Consider the following 6,078-nt stretch of genomic DNA (forward strand, 5'->3'; position numbering starts at 1 on the left):
GGTTGTAGAGGTCAAATCATTGCAATGATATTCTAGGGTCACAGTGGCCACAGTGGTTTATACAGGCTAGGTTTTCATACAAGGTTTTCTTTTCACTAAACATCGCTGAACTTCTCATAGGACCGTCCATTTCTGAAAGGTTTCCCAAAAGAGTAACACCTGAAGTATTCTATGTGTAATTGCTGGAGATAGAGGCCTTTGGTTGTAACAAACAACATGACATGCTTGAGCAGTGACATGGCTGTAACTGTATTATTTAAATATGATAGCTGTGTCACAAGAACAATCTTTGACGATGAAATAGAATATTGCAGGTTAAAATAGACATTTCAGGGTGCATATTTGCTGTTTTACACACTCCCAATTTTGTCCAATGGAGCATCTGGACAAGGACAAGATATGACATGATCATTTTGTACGTTGGAAACTCTGGTTCTTTCTATTATTTCTATCCAGCTTCTCCTTTTCCATCTTGTCTCTGCAACAATGCTGGTTACGTATGTGATGTAATGTAACCCAAGAATAGGAGTATAGGCGTAGCTGTTGCCATTTGGTGTTTTCAGTTCATGAAAGTTAATTGTAACATTTTGGTTGCCTAAAAAGTCTTGTTTAGCATTTGGCTGTACTAAAAGACCCTCTAAGGAATCAGCTGTTCAGTTTATCTGGTAAGTACATTTTGTTTTAAGCCTGTTTCTTGCTAGCCAAAATTAGCATTAGCAATATCACAGTTAGCCATAGACTGCAAATGCACTGTGCTAACTAAGCTAGCAGCTAACGCTATCGCTAGGGTCAGCTCCACCCTCTTGTCCAAATATGATTACTTCTGGCTCCAAAAAAACAAGATGGCAACAAGATGGCTGAACTCGAGGCTTCAAAACAGGAGTCCATAAACCAATGGGTGACATCATAGTTGCTACGTCCATTAATTTTTTACAGTCTATGGTATATTCCTATTCCTTACCTTAACATAACCCCAGTTAAACACTGTTAGTCGAGATCATGAAGTGGTATAAAGTAGAAAACAAATAAATGATGGAACACAGCAAAAACCATTTTCCCTTATGCTCAATGCAAAACTAAATGGGGAGACCAATTTGATGAGTCATTCTTAACCAAGTGGTTTAAATCAAATATGAATGTCCCCAAATTTGTCATAGTCCAGAAACTTATCACATAACATAAATTGTTAGTTAATGGTGGCTAGTGGCTTAACTGTTAATGTTTATGTTAACATTACACATATATATGTGGGAATGGGAGAAATCTTGCTCTACTGCTGATGTCCAGCATGATGACGGCGACATTGGGAAATGTTGAGTCTTGTTTATTCGCTGGGTCACATGTAGTTTTAAATGACAAACCGTCTTTTAAGGGCACAATGGCAAGTTCAAACAGGGCATGCCAAATTGGCCGTGTAGGTAGTCAATTTTAGAAGGGGCATTATGGCCACACTCCAGGGCATCCACGGTTCTGGCCATTTGGGTGTGGTATAATTCCTGCCCCATATTCAGAAACTTCACAAAAGTAATTGGTGCTGTCCTAGAAAATGGAAATCGCTGGACCCTTTTTGTGGGTAGTCTGTCCTTTGCAAAATTGTGAGAAAACCTTGGTCTGTATTTTCCACCACAGCACTTGTAACCGGTGTTGTGAATAGTCAACCATATCCATACCTAAATCTGACCTCAAATGTATAGTAATTATCTTTATACTTACCTGCTATGCCTATTTTAAGAAGAAAAAGATGATTTGTCCAAAAAGTCATTCTAAAACATCATTAAATTTGTCTTAAAAATGTCTGGTTTAATTATCTAATAGCTGATTAATTATGCAATACTAACTGTTCTTTCTTGTTAGTTAGCAGCATATCAAATAGACAACTTGTACATGGGCTCATTGGGAGAGACTGAAAAAAGGAAGACATAAATCATGAAGAACTGAAGGTAATGAATTCAGTTAATAAAACTGAAGGAGTTAAAAATGTTCAAGAAATCTGTTTAAGGTTTACCAGTGTAGATGGTGCTTTTTACATTTTTCCAGACTGCAACCTTTCATTGCAAATGTTTATAGATGTTAAAAGGCATGCTGCCAAGTTAGTAAGAGCTTTTTAAATATAAAGAGGAGCTTTTAAGACCTCCTCTTTCAGCAGGGAGCAAAAGTACAGTTTCAGTGAACATATGGTCTCTAGGAGTTGTACCATTTATTGGTCTTTGAACAGGGCAGTGTTTCTGCAATGTTACTGCAATGGCTATATCACCACTTTATGATGTTTCATCTGTATAACTAATTTAATTTAATGCTCATGATTTTTACATTTTGGTATGTGAACAGAGTCAGTTTGAATAGAGTGTGTTTGCACTGTAAATATTAGGAGAAAATCATATTAGCTATGTCAAAATTCTTCTAAATTACTCAAAAAGTGAATGCTGTAAATTTAACTTATCAATACAACTGTTTTTGCAGCTCTTGTCTTTGCCTCAGCAAAGGTAAGCACCCTGACATGGACATGGTGTGATGTACCAAATCCTTGTCAGCAGGACATACACTTGTGGGGCATCAATGTGCTAATGGTTAGTTATGTCCTTCTTTGTTTAGAAATTGTGGTCATTATGGTTTCCATGTAATTTTAAAGATCCTTTTTTGATCTTCAGATGCCAACCTAGATTTTGATTTCCACTGATGGGAAAATATTTTGTTAATAGATTCAACCTGACTTATGTTTCAGTTTGCTTAGGCTCTGCTTGAAGGGAACACTTCTGTTGCGGATTACGAACAGGATAGCCCCACACTGAGGTCACAGCTCTGCTACAAGCTGTTTTCTGCTTTCAATTTTAACATTCATGAAAATGTCCCTGTATAATTCCAATTTCATTGAAAATAATTGACATGTTTAATTATTTTCCCACAGATTGCACCAAGAGGTGCACTGTATGCTGGGCCATTTTAGGAAAAGACAAGGTAATTAGTGAGAACACATGACTATCTGAGGAAAAAAATACAGATAAGCAGAGACACTCTAATATTTTTAGGTTCAGTGTCAGGGATGCGGTGGCCAATGCCATCTAAGATGCTGGCAAACAACTTGTGCCATCTGTCTACTTTGGAAAAGTAAGGAAATTACTTTTTTTTTTTTTTTTTTTACCTTACTCAGTAAAACCAAAGGATGTGTCTAGTGAAAAAATTAAAGTAAAGCAAAGTTGGTGCTGCTTTGAAGTTCAACTCTGTTCACACATAAATCAATAAGAGTGTTAAGCAGTAATCTGAATAAGTGGTATTACTCATAATAGTAACTTATATTGATCTCAAACCAAACTATATTAATTTTTGCTGTTTGCCTGTTTCAACTAATGACAGAGGAAACTGAAGTGATAAGAGCAAGCACAGCAAGGAATGACACTGTGGAGATGCAAGAAGACAGAGGACAGAGTGAACCAAAAGATATGAAAGACCAGTCAAATGACAAGGAACAAAAGACAAGTCAGAAACAGGGCAAGCAAGACCCAAAAGAGAAAGAAAAAAAATGAGGTGAAAATATATGAGAAAGAAAAGAGGAAGGAAGAAATAATATATATAGATATATGAATCTTTATAAAATATAAATGATAAAATATAGGAGAAATGCAGGAGAACTCTCCCTGAAATTGTGCTGAATCTACCAAAAAAGGCCAGAACAAAGGTCAGCATTTTCAGCGCACTCACTGTGGAGGAGGCTTCTGACTTAGCCAGCGGTCTAAATGAAAGTCAGACACAGTTGAACCAGAGTTGGTACGTAAACACATCAGTGATGAAAATGCAGATGTTACAAGGCAAGTTTTATAAATGTAATGTTACCTTTTTGCTACATGATCTGACATCACAGGCTCTGAAACTGCAACCACCACCACCCCTCTTGCCACCTACTTTTTTAATTTCGGAAAAATGCTGAGTATTACGAGCATGCATTCTAAATCTGACTTCAGCTTGCTGACCCACACCTTTGGCCCCGAGGCAGTTGATGGGGTTCTAGGATTTCTGATCGAGAGTAAAAGAAAGAAAGAAATATTACAAAATACAAAAAAAGATACTTTCCCACTTACCCTATCTGTCAATCCAGAGAGTTTCTGTGTGGTTTGGTGAGGCTTCCAGTCACTCTGCCTTCACCCGAATATAATGGAACTGGATATTGTTTTGTTAATCTAAAACTGAAAAATTACATGAGGAAAAACTCAACAGCTCTTTCCAAAACCAATGTCATGGATACTCACTATGATCCACAGGATGAAGAGTTTCATTGGAGACAACGAACAAACTATCTATCTGCATGTGTTTCTGAATGCCGAAGTTTGTACATCTCTGAATTGCAGTGTGTACTGCATCATCATATAAACTTCTGTTCTGTTAAAATTATTAAGATGTTCTCTTAAAATTTTTAAATGTGTTTATACAATAGAGAGAAAGGACTGATTAAAAAGACAAAAACATCTGATTGTCAACTTTTTATTCATCTTTAATACATTTGTCTTAATGAAATTGTAAAATGTGAGTTGATGGAATTATAACTTGCAGTAAACAGTTCAAAGACTTAATAAATCATCAAAGTCATTGAATACTTCTGTTATGTGGAGCTGAGCTAGTGAACCCAAGGGCATGACACAGAGAGGTGAGGAGACTGGAGTAAGATAAAGATGAATATTTATTGCAGTGTTGAAGGGATGGGATGTTGAGCCAGGGATGAGCGGAACAGAGCGGATGACTGGGTGCGTGGAGATGCGTGGCTGGTTGTGCTCATGTCCCTGCGGTGTCCACACTGCGGCTGTCAGGGACTCAAACGGCTGGAACAAACAGTCTGACAGCAGCGGGAGCAACAACGCAGTAAATTAACGTTAAATAAAGATAAATGAGTTGGTCTTACCAAAAGCTGGCCATGCGAGACCAACGGAGTTAGAACTTCACGCATCCACGGGAAAAGGCAGATATAAGAAGATAATTCTCTGGATTAAAATGTCATATCATATTATTAAAGAAAGCATTTTTGCACGCTTACCTTGTTCCCCTCTGCATACAGTATGCATGTGAGTGGGCAAGGAGCCGCGCTTTTGTCGTAAAGCGAGTCGTAAAGCTATGACATCACAATAACATGATCGGTCAGTTGCAATGATGGTCCCGGAGCAACATTAATTATGACATAAGAACAACACCAACACAGTGATATCAGATCATGCACAGGGTCAACATGGCAGTGATGGTCCTCGATCAACACTAGTGCTTCAATCTTGCAAAAAAAAAAAAAAACTTGTTTTGAACAGGCTGTATAAAAGGAAGGAAAATGTTTTCATGACACATCTTTGTGTGACTCATAACAGTAAACGAGTCAGTATTAAAGGATAAGTCTGGTGTATTTTTTATTATTTCTATAAAGTTATGTTATTGTCAGCATGTCCTATATGAAAAGAGCAAAAAAAGATTTAGCTTACTGGCAAGCTTACTTGTTAGCATAGCCTACCTCGTTAGCAAACTAACTTGCTAACCCTGCAGTAGCTCATATAGCTAAAGCTCTAGGTAGGTATTAGACTATAAAGATTAAATATTAATGACTCAAAGACATGCTGTTAAGGATTTTGTTCAGTTTTGGTGAGGATTTTGTTCAATTGTATTCACTTCAATTTTGAAAACTTAAGCTTTCCTCCGAAGAAGCACAAAGGAATTTTGAAAGACGCACAGGAGCACACTGATGATGTCAGAGGGCTGTGATTGGTTGATCGCAATGTTGATCCAGGAACAAAATGTGGGGTGTTGATCTAGGAGCATGTCCTACTTGGCTCAATCACGTCATGTGCGTGTTGGTGTTCAGTTAAGTGCTGCTATCAATCTTCATTGAGCTCTTTCAGCAGGAGAACTGAGACTACCTTTCTTTATCAGCCACACACGTCCATCTGTCCCTGTCAGAGAGAGTGAGAGGTAGAGAGATACGGAGAGGTAGAGAGGGAGTGTGTTCGTATCCCAGGGAAAATGTGCATGTGTGTTTAGTTAAGGCCAGAAGAGAGTGCCAGCTTAATTGGCCTTGGCTGGGCGGGGAATGTGACAGGAAGAATCAGGCTGTGT

At 38.0% G+C, this 6,078-nt stretch overlaps 1 long non-coding RNA gene across 2 annotated transcripts; it reads left to right on the forward strand.

The window, feature by feature from the left end:
* Positions 1 to 630: 630 nt before the first annotated feature.
* LOC121901696 lies at positions 631 to 4,408 on the forward strand. 2 transcript variants are annotated; one of them, XR_006097362.1, is made up of 7 exons: positions 631 to 665; positions 1,855 to 1,940; positions 2,461 to 2,567; positions 2,723 to 2,790; positions 2,906 to 2,955; positions 3,027 to 3,105; positions 3,352 to 4,408. It is a non-coding gene; the product is annotated as an uncharacterized LOC121901696 (long non-coding RNA). The 2 variants fall into 2 exon arrangements; XR_006097361.1 differs by lacking the exon at positions 631 to 665 and having other exon boundaries at positions 1,302 to 1,940.
* The last annotated feature ends 1,670 nt before the right edge of the window (positions 4,409 to 6,078 follow it).

Source organism: Thunnus maccoyii, chromosome 8, assembly GCF_910596095.1.
Source record: "Thunnus maccoyii chromosome 8, fThuMac1.1, whole genome shotgun sequence".
NCBI lineage: Eukaryota > Metazoa > Chordata > Actinopteri > Scombriformes > Scombridae > Thunnus > Thunnus maccoyii.